A 17097-nucleotide genomic window follows, 5' to 3' on the forward strand; every position below is an offset into this window, starting at 1 on the left:
AAAACATTAAATGTCACCAATATTTTTCATATTCGATAGTAGGGGGAAAAGACAGATCATGAAGTTATTAATTTACATAAAATACAGGTGCTCAGTCCCCACTGTGGTAGCTGGTTAGGAGATCTAAGCTGCCTTCTTCCACTACCCAGTTCATGTTTCTTTTACCCTTAGCAAGCACCTTGGCTGCAAAGGGATTTTTACTTGGAAGGGTTATTTGTAGGATCAAAGTGGTTGGTTGTCTTGTCATCTTGAGATTTTTGCTATTTTCCATTTGACAGAACTATTAGACAAGGGAATGTTAACAGGCATCAAAGAGAACCTCTGAGGTCCTAAACATAGTCCTAGTTATGTGAAGATCATGGGCAAGAACACTCCAGAAAGGGGAAGAAGGCATTCCAGGAGGGACATTTACATATCCTTCCTTATCTTCAATCTTCCATTTGTGTCCTTAAGTGCCTGACCACCTGGCCAGCCCATTAGGCCTTGCCTACAAATCAGTGCAGATCTATAACTCAGGCTCTTTGTCTTAACACAAAAAGTGAGCAACCACATGTCTTACCTGAAGTTCTGCCTACTGGCATGATATGCACTTTCACCACTGTCTTTTGGAGTCTCTCTTAAGTCAACTATAGTGAAACAGCCATCCACTCCTGCCTGGTGCCAGTATACCATGCAGATACATCAGTAGGCCAGGCCCACCTTTCTTTCCTCCTCAACAAATAAGCCACAGGAACTCTCTGTGAGGCAAAAAGATATGAGTTGGGAGAGAAGCAGCAAAGCAGAAGAAGATGACATGAGTCTGAACACCCGCTTATGCAGTTTATTGTGCCTCTGGGTCAACTTAGATCCAATATCTATTAGCCATTTCTATTTTATAGTAAAATGCTGCTGATATTAGTCCAATTTTATGATTCAGCAGATCTGATAACACTAGTTAATGTATAGTTTGGGGAAAATAGTAACATCATGTTCCATAGTCAGGCTGCAGTCTTTACCAGAGCCCAGTAACAAGCCAGCAACTGTGTTGTTTTTGTTTTTTCCCCCTTTGCTGTTGTTTTGCTTTTTGCTGTTTATTGTAGGTAGCACTTATATTTTTTCTCACACAATGATGTGTTCCTTGGGCCTAATGTTCTTAACAGCAATAGAAAAACAAAATGGTTCTTTTAAAGAGTTCTGAATTATGTGCAAAACTTTACATTAGTTAAAAGGATACATAAATTTATGGGTGTAAATGCAAATCACTTCTCAACTCAAGATAAATAACAATATATGATGTTGTGGTGGGAAAACATTAGGTAAGAAAAGAAACTGGGTGCTGGGACTTGAATTTTTCCAAACTATTCTGGCTGTTGAGACAGAAATGATAACTGATTCTGGAACTCTTGCAAGCTTCTAGAGAAATCTTGAGTTAGCTTTTACATGCCAAAAGTCAAACCATTAATATCCCACACAAATCAGAAAATTGACAGTCTTTCCTCTTTCTAAGCCAATGGCTTTTTTCTCCTGTAAACATGCTCTTTCCTTCACCTCAGTCATGAAACAATTAAGTCACATGGTGTAGGAGTATAAATCAAGGAAATGTATAGGATATGAACGTGTATATATATGTATTTTTTATATACACATGTATACATATATGTATTTATATATACACATATACATATATCAAAGCAATCATTGACTGAAATATAAGGTCAAATCAACAAGGCATTTCATCCTTCCAGAAACCAGCAGTAGTTCAGTCACTAGATAATATCTTCTGGAAAATCTGAGTATTTCTGTCTCCCTCATTGCAGTCACTCTAACAATGTCCGCAGCATATGAAGGACTATTTCAAGGCAATCATGGAGGCACTCTTGTTCTTCACATGCTTTAAATTTTATATCACAGCTTCCAGTTTCTCTTGTTTCAAATGTATGTTTTCTAGGACAATCACAAGAAGCCAGATGAATCCACAAGATTTATCATCAATATTTTCAACATAACAACTAAGTTGTTATGACTCCACCTCCTGATCTCCCAATGTCTTGTCCTCTACTTGCACCTTATCTGCCTGCATTTGCCATCACTGGTGATAATTGAGTAATGCTGATGCCACTGTATGCCATAATTTACCCATGTGTCATTCCCTTAAGCAAGAAAATTATCTTTCCATTCCTAAAATATGTGAACAACTGAATTTTAGAATCCCACTTTAAGGCAAGGAGCAGAACATTGTTTCACCATTCACTGAGTGACCAGGTGGTGCAGCCACGGTTAAAGACAGATAAGTGTCATCCAGGAAAGAGAACAGTTGAACAACAAGCACAATAGGCTCAAGTAATACAGCATTTACTTAAAGCCGAGGAGACAAAAGATATACAAAATCCAGCCCCTTGCTATGTGTTGGTCCCCCGTGACCAGCAGATCTACTCTGCAGCCTTCACAGGCAATGGACCTGCACACATCCCACTCCGTGCTGCAGTAGAAGGACTCCTCCCCCTCTTCTATTGGATCTAAAACACAGAAATCTGGACTGTGCCTGAGGCCCATTGATATATGTATTAAGCAGGACAAAGGAGTACACGTTGAGTCTGAAACAGGGAAAAATATTCCCACAAAAGGCAATAAGCTTAGCACAGGCTGTGAAGACTCTTAATTCCTGGTAAAGAAGTGTTTCAGGCTTGCTATGGTTTGAGTGTTTTGTCCCCTTCAAAATTCATGTTGAAACTTAATCCTCAGTGCAAACTTAACCCTTAGGTGAAGGCTGATGGGAAGTGTTTAGGTCATGGATTAATGGCACTATAAAAAGGGCTTGGAAGCTGGCTTTCACTCTCTTTCCCTTCTGGTCTTCTGCCATGTGAGGAACAAGATTCCTCGCCTCTGGAGGATGCAGCATTCAAGTTGGTATTTTGGAAATGGAGACTGGGCTTTTATCAGACACAAAACTTGCCTGTGCCTTGATCTTGGACTTCCAAGCCTCCAGAACTCTGAAAAATAAATTTCTGTTCACTATAACTTACCCATTCTCAGGTATTCTCTTATGGCAGGACAAAACAGACTAAGAAAAGGCTCAACACCCATTCTTATGTGGCCAAGAAGGGTTCAAAAGACTATAGGCACACGATTGCCTTGTACAAATCTACTAGTAGATTATTACCAGCTCTAGGTCTGAGGAGCAAGGTGAAGGAGTGATTACTGAAACCTGGAGACGAAGAGAATGCTGGAGAGGGTTGCCTTACAGAAGCAGTGATCTTCAGTCAAGGGACTGAAGTAATCTCACAGGCAGGGAAATAGCAAAAAAGTCCCTCAATCTCATTCTCTTCCTTTCAATCTCCTACCAGTATTTCAACTGAACAGACTTCCCTAGACACCAGAAGTCAAGAAACCTGATGATGTACTCCATACAATTCAGCCTTCTCAGGCAGACAGTAGGGTACAGAAGGTTGTGAAAAATAGATTCAGAGAGGTAAAAAAAAAAGTTATCTAAAATATGTATCCACAAAGCTTAGAGCAAAGTATTTCCTAGTACTGCACTGTCATCTGTCCTTGCTTAGTATAAGTAATATGAAGACATTCTCCATTGCATAAACTGTTATCAGCTGAGACGAATATTCTCTCTGGTTCTCAGTAGTCAACATCCCAACATACTCATAATTTATGAGGCATTCAGATCGCTTCTCATCTTTGCTGTTGCAACACTTTTGTCCTGACATTGAGGCTCCTTTAGGTCCTCTGGCTCTTACTCAGATACTTCCACTCACATATGAGAGACATGGAAACATTTTGCAGTTCTCTAGTTCCACTGCTCTAGATGGAAGTAAATTGGATAGGGCTACCTTGGGACCTTTTGACAAAGATATACTACATTGCCCTCTCCATTCTGCCTCTCCTGAGCCATACTGAATATAGAAACTGAGTGAGGGAGTACTCCTTGAGAGTGAATGTCTTTTTCAGGTTATACACAGAAAGTGATGGATGGGTATCTCTTGCATGGGACCCCATGGAAGGGATCCTGTGACTCTATCTGGAGTTCTACCATTCTGCTTCCTACCTCTGGGGGATGAGAGGTGAAGAGTGGGGAGTGTGAAAGTGCAGCATTCAAGCCTCTTATCTGGGACATTCACCTGTACCTAATTTTATATCTCCATTTCTAACTTTGTTAAATATTCTGTGTCAGGGATATTTTATAGCCTCTGGGAAGGGGGAATAAGTTTGGCTTGGAAAAAATTCTTCCAAATTTACGTTTCATGGTAAAATCTCCACTTTTGATGTCAAATGACAAAAAGTCACTTCTATTGTTCTCCTATCCTATGGCTCCTCTTCTTCCAGCAGTGAATATAGATTCTTATAGCTGTCTATGGTGGGGGCAGAACCATTGCATATAAGTAAGTGTGTAGAGAAAAGTACATAAGCTAATAATTCACAATATTCACCAAAGGTCTTTTCTTCAAGACTCTAACATGTACACAGCAATCCTTTCTAAAGACACAGATTTTCCCGCCATTTTCCATAGTAAACTGAAGAATTATTATGAATGTAACAGCCAGAATTTCTCCAGCACTTATTCTATGCATTACATTTAAGTATTTTAATAAAATAATTTAATGTATATAAAGTCCTTAGTAGAGATAAGTCTAATAAATGTGAAGTCTCTCCTTCCATATACTATTTACATTGTTGGTATTCACCTCATTGAAAATAAATATTGATATGAATAAACAGGTAAAAGACACAAGAATAATTACATAGCAAACTGGAATTCCTAAATACTTTAACATTTAACAACTTCTAAGTAACTTTAATAAAATAGAAGATAAAAGTAGTGATTTTTACTTCAGTCTTAGCCATGCTTCCACCACTTAGGGGACCTGCTCCTATTATAGTTTAATAACTAGATATGTCTTAAACATAGTTTTTGGCAACACACATATTCTCTGCAGTGCCTCAAACCTGATCATGTTTTAAAGGGATGATACTTAACATCTATCATTTTGATAGTCTACTTTAAAATATACATTGCAATAGATAGAAATAACATGAGTTACATTTTAGAGATAAATGGCTTTTTAAATAAATGTCATTTTATAATTAATTTTTACAACCAGAATTTTGTTTAAGGAAAATATCTTCTTTTTAAAATCTGTGTATATCTTGATAGAATTCCTGGTGTCAAAGAACAAAATTTCCACAAGTTAAGTTTGAAACACCTAATTGGATTTTGTGATTCATGAACCAGGCAGAATTCAGTTTACAAAACAGAAAGGTGCTCCACTGAGTGCGGCAGAACAATGGGCTTTTATAAGGCAGCTTTAGCAGGAACAAGTAAACAGTATAGCGCAAAGAGTGGATTGGTTATCATTGGGTTATTTCCCTTGCAGGAATGTAAACAAAATCTTGTTGGCTTATGGGATTTGGCAATTATCTCTCTCCAAACTTTTTGGAAGGTCAGGTCCTACAAGCAAACAGCTTATATTTCAGTTTGATGACATGGAACTTAGCATGAGTGACTCCATTTGGGTTCGTCTGTTGGGGTCTAGAGTAGAAGTTCAGTCCAAATCAATGACCTCCATAGATTTTATTTAACACTAGCAACCTAACCTGCCCTCCAAATTTACCATGTTCATTAACCAAACTTGCATTGTGTACTTACGTAGGTCTACTATGTGAAAGGTACCACATTGAGCGTTTTGGAAGAGATAAATAAAATGTAAAAATTAGTCCTGCCCCTAGGGGGATGACAAGTTAGGGAGACAATATTTTAACATAAGAAAAGTAAATAATGTCACAGAGTTTTTAAAAACACCATGAAATCAACAATACAGAAAGTTGGAAAGACAACCTAGTTTTAGAATGGTAAACCCAGAGTTCACGGGTTGCAAATCCTATAAGCCACAGTATCCTAAGAAAGCTTGATCTCATTTATAAGATAAAATAATAAGATCACATGTTTACCATGTGTCAAGCACTATGCTCAATGTCTCACAAGTACTTTATTTAGTTTTCATAATCCATCCTGTGTAATCCATACTGTTAGCGCCATTTACAGTGGTAAAATAACTTGCACAAGGTTACATAGCTAGCTTAAGTGGCAGAGCTAGGAGGCAAACCCATGGCCTGTACTGTTAATCAGCACATTACATTATCTAGTAGTGTTTACTTGGACCCTGAAAGATAAGTGAGACTTGGGCAATAGTTAAAGGCTTAACATTATTACCAAGTCCTAGAAATTTGATATTTATAATATAAATATTATATTTAACATTCATATGGTATATGTAATATTATAATATAATTAATATTTTTATTTGTTGTCTCAGTACAAAAAATCTACAAAGTAGATACTATTATCATTTCTTTCTTACAGATGAGGCAATTACCATTTAAACAGGTTAAGTAATTTTCCCACATGACACAGCTAGTTAACAATAAAGAAAATAAAGATTTCAATCCATGCAGTCTGACTTTCTATCAACATGATAAGCTTTGACAGACAAAGTAGAGTAGGAGAGCATTTTGGCAAAAGTAGTAGCTAATGTAGAGCCAAATTAACAGCTATAGAGTTAGGTTGGATCAGTTTCCAAAGAGCCTGGAATGCTGAGATAAGGAGTTTAAATTTCATCTGGTTGTTAACAGGAAGCTACTGAAAGGTGTTAACTGGAAATTCCCACCTGTAGAATGGCTTCTAGGTAAAATCAGTAGAGTGAGTCTGTCTATGGGCAAAATTCATGCCAAATCCTCTCACTGCTTTCTGGTAATGGTAATGAACAGTAGATCTGGGGTGATCCAGTGCCAGCTGGGAGAATTAAACAGGGCTAAGACAAACACTCTCTGCTATGGGATGACAGCTCTCTGTACGTGGGAGGCACTGCCTTAGATAAGAGAGAAGAATGCCAAGATCTTTCCCGGATAGCTCCTGCCTTGAGGGAGCTAGCTGTCTGTGATACAACAGCTATTCTTCTTGGTCACTTGTAATACTTCTAACATCAAGACCCAATAGCCTCCTTTTCCAGAACTTAAGTGAGCCTGACCATGATCCTTTCAGACTCAGCAGAATCTTTTCAGTTTCAACTTCTTCCCTGCTTAGCCAATAAAAGCCACTAATCTTTACATCCAGTCTGTGCTTCTTCAAACTTGACCGCTCACCTTGCTGCCCTAAAACCTTGATCAGCCAGATGCTTTCTGGTCCTGGATTATCCTCGCTAGTCTCAAATTGCCTTCATTCTACCTTGATTATTTTAGGATATTAACTCTGGTGGCAGTTATAGAACAGGCTGGAAGAGGAAGACACATGATACAAGAAGACCAGATGAGAAATTACTGTCATTGCTCACATGTGAGACAGGAGCTGCAACTAGAACGATGGCAGCGTGAACAGGAAGTTGCTAAAGACTTCGCAAAGACACAACAGGATCAACTGACTAGAGGATAGAGGTGAGAAAGAAAATGAAGAGTTCGGAGATTAAATTGCAATTTCAAGTCCAGGTAAGCTGGATAATGGTACCATTGAGATGTTAGGTTGGAAGGATGAGAATTCAGCTGTAGATATGTTGAGCTTTAATGTGGCCACTGAACATCCAAATGCAAATCTTCACTGGGCAGCTGAGAATGAAGAGCTTGAGCCCAGGAGAGCCATCAGAGCTGGAGCTATTGATTAGGAATTGTTTACATAGTGAGGATCAGAGAAGCAAGGAACCTGAAAAGGCTCCTCAAGGGAAAAATGTTTAACCACGTAGCTTCCCTATGGATTTCCGCTAAAATGTCAGAGCACAGTAGGCCCTGTTATCCTCTTTATCTCAAATGGATTCTTTCGCATTTGAGGCTCAGACAAATGTGTGCGAGGGGGAGAAAATGAGGAAATTGAGAGATAATGAGTATAACAACAGCAACAACAAAGTACTCCCTCCAAAAATGTTTTCCCCCCCATATCCTCAATTATAAATCTTAAAATCACATTCCCACTTTCTGTTATAATAATAATACTGTTGTTTTAAAATAAGCTCTCTCAATTTTAATCTTCTTATTTTGACAACAAACTTGATTATATATTATGATAACAGAGTGGACTGATCTAGTTATCCAATCATCCATTCCAGAGAAACATAATATGTAAATATGCATTGATTAATAATTTTTAAATAACTATAAAAATCTCTATAAGTATTACTTATAAGAAAACATAAGAAATACTATTTAATCTTTCTTTGATAATTCAAAAGGCAAAGTAGGATTATGAATTCCTCAGGTTAATCACTGAGGCCACAAATTTTCACTGGGCTAGGAATGTGTCAAAGCATGAGATTCATTGGATTTTCTGATATAAAAAATTCTAGCTCATCGTTTAGTCCCTACCTGAGCCAAGGAGACAAATTAGCCTGGCCACAAAAATGTTCAGGGTAGGTACAAAAATGTTCAGGGTAGCTACAATTTTGAATCCTATAGGAAAGAAACACATTTGTAATGGAGTTAGCTTTTGTCTTATCAAATATCTATTTAGTATGATAATTAGAATGCTGTCACTCACTTTAAGATTGCATATTTTGGTACCCCCATTAAATGCAAAAGCTCTTAGTACGGGACTACTGTTAATTTAATTGATTGATCATGCATTGTCTTTTTAAGCATCTCTTAAGTATTCTTGATTAAAATATATGACATTTAAAAACATATCTCAGGTATAAAAATAGAGATTTTTAAATAAGTTCTACAGTTTTAAGTTCCCTTTGAAAAGAAAAAGTGATAAAATTGGCAAACCAAAGGAAGCCTAAATGGGATTCATCACTACTGGTTGGGCAACTTTCTGCAACCTTCATTCTAGGAGAAAACGAGACATTTCTCTGAAACTTGAAGAATTTAACTATTTTCCTTCAGAATGAAATCCTTTTTCTAGTGCTTCTCCAGCAGTACAAAACACACTAAATCAACACATGGGAACAATAACATTTAAATCCATGCACAGAAATCTCAGGTTAGAAATAACAAATAGATAACGTAAATCACCACCACCACCACCACCACAAGAAAAAACCCAGAGGTTACCACCCACTCACCACATAGAGTGAAGGGCTGGCAATAAGGTTAGTCTTTGCCTAAAAAATCAAAATTTTAAAGTACTATAGGCAGTCCTTCCTTAGTTATCTGAAAATATGTACAAAGTGAGTACACAGTTCAAAGATGCACAAATTTGAGTTCACACAGTGCCCATGCAAATCAAGAACTGCCTATATTTCAAGCAGAGGCTGAGATGTGAGCTGAAGGATAAAGAATGCCAACTTACTTTACATATTCAAATGAAATAAATGTGTTTCCATTGAATTTCTTTCTCTTTTGCTCCTGAGAGTGCAGGGAGGGAAAAGAAGAGAGAAAAACTAGCCAGACATCAAGATGCCAGGATGTCCCATAGAACGTCAGAGCCTTTAAAAATTGCTCAGAGAAAAGACTTTTGCAAATGAAAATATCTAATGAGTAAATTTAAAGTTGTCTGTCACTCTAGACTTGCATTGTCCAACGTGGTAGCCACTAGCTACAGGTGGCTACAAAGTAGTTGATATATGACTAGAAAGAATTAAGAAGTACTCAAAATGTAAAATACACACTGGATTTTAAAGACTTAATATGAATAAGAAGACTGTAAAACAAATCTCATTAATAATTATATTTTATATTGATCACAACTGATTATGATATTTTGGATATGTTGGATTAAATAAAATATACTGTTAAAATTAATTTTACCTTTTAAAAATGTGGCTACTGTAATATTTCAAATTACATATGTAGTTCATATTATATTTCTATTGGATAGTATTGCTCCAGTAAAGCCTGCTACACACCTTGTGTGAGCAGGTTTTGGTGAGAAACCAAAGAGGCATTAAATCAAGAAAGCACATGTGAGATTGGGAGACCACCACAAACTGAGTAAAAACACACACAAGGCACAGCTTTAAGAGCTCTGTATATATTGATTTACAGAGTCTTCATTACAACTCTTTGAAGACCTCAGTTTTCAAATGAGCAGACTGAGGCACAGAGAGGTTAAGTAATTTGCCTGGGGACACACAGCCAATCAGTGGTGGAGGAAGATTTGAATCTATGCAATCTGGCCCTGGAGTCCATATTCTTTTACAACTGCTTTATTTAATTACTTCTCTAGCAGCTGCAGAGCTTAAAATAAAAAAGGACCATGAGAATGTTAAGTGTCCTGAGAAAATGCAGAAACATACAGGGAGCAGTGAAACTTTCCATGTGTCTTGTGATGAATATTTGAGCTAACCTTCCAAGACCTTAAAGGAAAGAATGGTATTCTCTAAGACTTGGATAACACTGAAGTTAGGTTTGCTATAGGCCTTCCATAACTCAATGAGCTTGAACATAAACTTCTTTAAATACTTTGTTTTATTCCCCTCCATTAAGGAAGCCCTATGTTTGGGCTTCACTCTTGGTGTAATCACACTTTCTTATTGGTCCTTTCCACCTTCAAGTCCAAATTGAGCTTTCTCAGCAAGCTAGGTCTGCAGAAAAGCTCTTCCTTTCTAAGCTCCAAATCTAATACTTTAATTTCTTTTTTATTAAAAAATTTTAAATTTTTTATTTTTTAAAGACAGGTTTCTAGAGTAGCTTTGGGTTCACAGCAAAATTGAGAGTAAGATACAGAGATTTCCTATATATGCCCTGCCTTCACACATACATAGCCTCCCACTATCAACATCAAAATCCCCCACTAGAGTGCTTCCTTTGTTACTAAGGGTGAGCCTACACTGACACATCATTATAACTTGAAGTTCATAGTTTACATTTGGATTTACTCTTTGTTGTATATTCTGTGGGTTTGGACAAAAGTATAACATGTATCCATCATTATATTATCATCCAGAATATTTTCAGTGCCCTAACAACCTCTGTGCTCTACCTATTTATCCCTCCTCCAGTGTCCAAACCCTGACAACCCCTGATCTTTTTACTCTCTCCTAATTTTTGTTTTCCAGAGTGTCATATAGTTGGAATCACACCATATGTTCCCTTTTCAGATTGGCTTCTTTCAGTTGTAATTGCAATTAAGGTTACTTCTTGTCTGTTCATGGCTTGATAGCTCATTTCCTTTTAGTGCTGAATAATATTCTATTGTTTGAATGAACCAGTTTATTTATCCATTCATCTACTGAAGGACACCTTGGTTGCTTCCAAGTTTTGGCAATTATTAATAAAGCTGCTATAAACACCTGTGTGAATTTTTGTGTGGACATACATTTTCAAGTCCTTTGGGTAAATGCCAAGAAGCATGATTGCTGGACCATATAGTAAGAGTATGTTTAGTTTTGTGAGAAACTTCAAATTGCCTTCCAAAGTGGCTGTATCATTTTGTATTCCACCAGAAATGAATGAGAATTCCTGTTGCTCCACATCCTAAGCAGCATTTGCTGTTGTCAGTGTTCTGGATTTTGGCCATTCTAATAAGTGTGCAATGGTATCTTATTGTTTTAATTTGCATTTCTCTAAAGACATATGACATGGAACATCTTTTCATATGCTTATTTGTTATCTGTATTAGTTTGTTCTCATGCTGCTAATAAAGACATATGCAAAACTGGGTAATTTATAAAGGAAAGAGGTTTAATTGACTCAGTTTCACATGGCTGGGGAGGCCTCACAATCATGGCAGAAGGTGAATAAGGAGCAAAGTCACGTCTTACATGGTAGCAGGCAAGATAACTTGTTCAGGGGAACTCTCATTTATAAAACCGTCAGATCTCATGAGACTTACATTTGCCCCTTTAAGCCACGGCTGGGGCACAGAGCATCAAGTCATGAGATTGCACAAAGCAGCAAGGCCCTGGGCCTGGCCCATAAAGCCATTTTTTCCTCGTAGGCCTCCAGTCCTGTGGTGGGAAGGGCTGCACGAAGGTCTCTGACATGCCCTGGAGACATTTTCTCCATTATCTTGGCAATTAACATTTGGCTCCTTATTACTTATGCAAATTTCTGCAGCAAGCTTGAATTTCTCCTCAGGAAATGGGTTTTTCTTTTCTATCACATAGTCAGGCTGTGAATTTTCCAAACTTTTTATGCTCTGCTTTCCTTTTAAACATGAGTTCCAATTCCAAATCACATCTTTGTGAATATATTAAACTGAATGTTTTTAACAGCACCAAAATCACCTCTTGAACACTTTGCTGCTTAGAAATTTCTTCCTCCAGATGACCTAAATTATCTCTCCCAAGTTGAAATTTCCACAGATCTCTAGTTCAGGGGCAAAATGTAGCCAGTCTCTTTGCTAAAACATAGCAAGAGTCACCTTTACTCCAGTTCTCAACAAGTTCCTCGTCTCCATCTGAGACCACCTCAGCCTGGACTTCATTGTCCATGTCACTATCAGTATTTTGGTCAAAGCCATTCAAAAAGTCTCTAGGAAGTTCCAAACTTTCCCACATTTTCCTGTCTTCTTCTGAGCCCTCCAAACTGTTCCAACCTCTGCCTGTTACCCAGTTTGAGTCACTTCCACATTTTGGGGTATTTTTACAGCAGCATCCCACTCTACCAGTACCAATTTACTGTATTAGTCTGTTCCCACGCTACTAATAAAAACATACCCAAAACTGGGTAATTTAAAAAGGAAGGAGGTTTAATTGACTCATAGTTTCATATGACTCACCATCACGGCAGAAGGCAAATGAGGTGCTAAATCATGTCTTACATGGCAACTGGCAAGAGAGCTTGTTCAGGGGAACTCCCATTTATAAAACCATGAGATCTTATGAGACTTATTCACTACCACAAGGACAGTATGGGGGAAACTGCCCCCATGATTCAATTATCTCCACCTGACCCCGCCCTTCACATGTGGGTATTATTACAATTCAAGGTGAGATTTGGGTGGGGAAATGGCCAAAACAATATCATCTGTGTATCTTTTTTTAGTGGGGTATCTGTTATGGTCTTTGGCTCTTTTTTTCAATTGGGTTGTTCTCTTATGGTTGAGTTTTAAAAGTTCTCTGTATTTTTTGGGTAACAATCCTTTATCAGCTATGTCTTTTGCAAATATTATCTCCCAGTTTGTTGTCTGTCTTCTCATTCTCATGGTAGTACTATAATTTAGATAAATGTTGTCCTTATAGTCAAATGACCCACTACTTAGCCCTGTTTCCTAGAGTCTAGCTTCTAAGCTCTGTGAGTAGCCTTTCTTCAGATTTATATCCACTGAGCTTTAATCTCATCTGTTCCGCTTCAGTTTCTCTTACATAGAGCTCCTATTTCTAAATCCACAGATCTACTAGGAGCTCCTCATTTCTTTAGAACATTGCTTCATAGTATTACCATCATGGTACACAACTCTAAGGCAGGACCCTAGAGGAAGAGGTCTCCAGGAAACAGGGATACAAGGACCAGGAAAGGACTAATGCTTACCAAGTCTGTGGGATACCCAAACCTAGAGAATTCATATTAACCAGGAATAATAGGGAGGTAACAGTGAATGGGAAAAGGGCTCAGATATTGTTAAATAGGATTTGCTATAACAGTCCCTAGTCCTTAAAAACCTAGAAGGGATTTATTGGTGGAACTAAATAGGTAGACTTGGGCTGCCTTTTGATGAGTAAGCATAAGTCTTTCTGTGTGAGGTAAATTTCCTTAGAGTTACTTGAAGTACTAATAGAGAGTGGCTTCATACTCTATATACTAATGAAGACAAATATTTCTTCCCTTTTTTGTTCCAAATTTAGATGTAGTCTTGTGACATCCTATGAAGGTAACAAAGCCCAAGAGAATTCTTGAACTGAGTTCTTGCCATGAGTTTTTTCTCATTTCAATTAATAATGCCACTGTTCACTATTACTCAGGTCAAAACCTAGGCATTGGCCTTAATTCCTCTTTTCATTTCATACCTCACCCTTAATGCATCAGCAAGTCATGTTAACCCTCCCTTCAAATATTTCTGAATTCTAACCATCTAACCATTTCTTACCACCTCCATTGCTCCTCCCACTTAGGATAAGCTACTATCCACTCTAACTTGGAATATTTCAATCACCTCCTAATTGATCACTTGGCTTCCCCTCTTGCTTCTCCAATGGTGTTAGGCTGTTCTTGCACTGCTATAAAGAAATACCAGAGACTGAGTAATTTATAAAGAAAAGAGGTTTAATTGGCTCATGGCTCTGCGGGCTGTAAAGGAATCACGGCACCAACATTTTCTCAGCTTCTGGTGAGGCCTCAGGAAGTTTCCAATCATGGTGGAAGGCAAAGGAGGAGCTGGCAGGCTACATGGCCAGAGCAGGAGCAAAAGAGAGATAGTTGGGAGGGGAGTGGACATACACTTTTAGAGGAACAGATCTCGTGAGAACTCACTCACTTTCCCAAGGACAGTACCAAGGGGATGGTGCTAAAACATTCATAAGAAGTCCACCCCCTCGATCCAATCACCTCCCACCAGGCTCCACCTCCCACACTGGGGATTACAATTCAACATGAGATTTAGAGGGGAAACAGATAGAAACTCTATCAGCAATTTCCAAACATGGCCAAATTGATCTCTTAAAATGTAAATCAGATTATATCATTCCCCTCCTTAAATCCTTCCAATATCTTGCCATGACACCCGTAATAAAGTCTAGGTCCTTAACACGGCACACAAAAGTATTCCATGTCTTGTCTCCTACCTACCTCTCTGACCTAATCACTTAACACTATCCAGCCACACTGACCTTCCTACTCCTCAAAATGCTAGACTCATTTGTATTTCAAGACCTTTATACTCATTCATGCCATTCAGGTCTTTACTTAAATGTCATCCCCTTTAGAAATTAATTCCCTCATCATCTTATCAAAATTGGCTCTCCCCTTGCTCCCCTCCATCACTCTTGACCCCTTAAATTGCTTTATTTTTTCATAATACTTACCGTCCATCACCTGAAAATAATTATTTATTTATATGTTTATCTACCTTCTCATTCCCCATGCCCATCCTCAGGAAATTATAAGCTATTGCTTTGTTCAAGAAATACTGTTGAATGAGGAAATAAATGAGTTTTCTAATCCAATAGAGTCAATTAGTGACAAATTAAAGTTGATTTTGTCTTAGAACTTTCAGAATAAGCATCTAAAAAGTTTTAAAAATGCTTAAAGAGGAACGCTTTGATTTCTCTGAGTTATCTAAAAAATGGTCTTGTGTGGATTTTTGATGGATATAAAATGGAAAAATGATTGAGACTTATTTTTACCCTAAATTAAAGGAGATTAACATTTGACTTTTTAAGTGTGCTAATTGATGGAAGGCAGAAGTTCAACAGTACTTCTTGAATATTTACTATGTGTGACACATTTTTCTAGTTACTAGAAACTAGTTCTTGGAGATATTGTAATGAACGAAGCAGATACCATAAAGTTTCTCTTCCTTCCTTTACCCTTGCATTCATTTTCCATCTCAGCAATATTCTTTACAGTGAGAGTTTGGACTAATGTTTCCCCTTTTTATTATATTTTTTAAAGGAGGCAGTGGAGCATAATGGATGAGAGTGACGCTCTTGTTATTAGAATGCGAGAATGTGGCAAGTTACTTGGCCTCTCTGCACTTCAGTTAAATGGAGATAAAAAAATAGTGCCTAACTCATGTTATTGTGAAGATTAAGTGTGTTAATACATGACAGCCCTTGGAACAGTACTTAGCAATAATGTGGTGCTCAATAATTGCTAGTCATGATTATAATCATCATAATGAAATATTCTATATAAGGCTTGTCTATTAGTATTATTGGACAAATGTAATGTTGAACTATGTTGTGATAACATGGATGGATTTTCGAATTCAACATCTTATTTCAAAATAATGTGGAAAGCCTGAATTGTGAACACATAAATAAATGTGAATAGGGATACAACCATTGAACAATAAAGAAGGCAGAGCAAAATGGGGACGTGTATAGGCAGGCTGGTAGACTTGCTAGTGGAAAAATATTCACCTTGAAATAATCATTCAGCAAATATTTATTAAGTTCTTACTATGTGTCAGGCATCATACTAGGTGCCCCTAGCCTAAACAATAGTGCTGAGCCATACACAATCCCTGCTATCCTGGAGTCTCATTCTAGAGAGTCTGAGGTGAGGCAAATGGGTGAGGAAGAAACTAGGGAAGGCTTGAAGGGAGAGTAAAAAAATAGGAAAAAACAATTAGGGAAATATGAAGTTTTGATGCTACATTGAGAATATATTTGAGTTTTAAATGAATTTAAAGTATGGCTAATTTGGTCCAGTTGTATAATTTCTCAAACAGCATTCAGCTATTCCAGTACAAGCACAGAGAAGGTCGATAGCTGAGTTCAAGCAGTGGTTGGCTGGATTTTGGGCAGATGACTTTCAAATGAGAAATTCTAACTATTGGTCATAAAATGTAAGCTGGGTAGGCAGCAGTGATGGTAAGAGAGTTAGAAGGGAGAAAAATGATAGGATTAAAAAATTAAAAGTCTAGATGGTGTAAATTAAGAGTTTCAGTAGGAGTAATAGAGTGAGGCAGCTGGACGATGAGAGTACTACTTGAAGACTTTGAAGGTGGTGCATTTACTGGGGATAAGGTATTAAGGGGCAACACAGAATTGTGAAGCTAAAATGGAAGCAAAGATCATTTTGGGAGAAGGTCAAGAAAAGTGGGCCAAGATGCTGGATGGGTCACTCAGAGGTTATTGAAACTGCTGAGAATAAAGACGGGGTAGGCATAGAAGGGAAGGAAGTGAACCAGAAGCTCAAACTCAAGTATCTGCCAAGACCACATACATACATGAAGCAGCCACGAGAGCCTGCTCCTCAGCCTGCTCCAGCTGAATGCTGCCAGGCAGGAATGTGGACTCAGTATTGCCAAAGTTTATATCTTTTTCCAGAAATTTTTTTTGAACCACTTTGTGAAGACATGAATATATTGCCTATCCCACAAAATCAGCACCCATTCATTAAGAGTAACCGAAAAAATTGAGTCTGAACAATTTTTAAAATGTATCATCTTGCAACAGACCTCTTCAAAATTGTCCAAGATAGTTTACCCCAAGTCTTCATTTTTTTCTCCCAAATTTATTCACCCAAATTCTTTATGGTTTATTGGAAATGAAGTCAATATTTAAAGTGCTACATCTATGAACT

At 37.7% G+C, this 17097-nt stretch overlaps 1 long non-coding RNA gene across 3 annotated transcripts in view; it reads right to left on the reverse strand.

Annotated features, from left to right (window-relative positions):
• LOC134810903 (uncharacterized) overlaps positions 1–737 on the reverse strand; it is a 139511-nt gene extending 138774 nt beyond the window's left edge. For all 3 annotated transcript variants that reach the window (XR_010159653.1, XR_010159652.1, XR_010159651.1), the window contains exon 1: positions 560–737. This is a non-coding gene — a long non-coding RNA (uncharacterized LOC134810903). The remainder of the gene's footprint in view (positions 1–559) is intronic.
• Positions 738–17097: the final 16360 nt, after the last annotated feature.

Source organism: Pan troglodytes, chromosome 7 (genome assembly GCF_028858775.2).
Source record: "Pan troglodytes isolate AG18354 chromosome 7, NHGRI_mPanTro3-v2.0_pri, whole genome shotgun sequence".
NCBI classification, from domain to species: Eukaryota; Metazoa; Chordata; class Mammalia; order Primates; family Hominidae; genus Pan; species Pan troglodytes.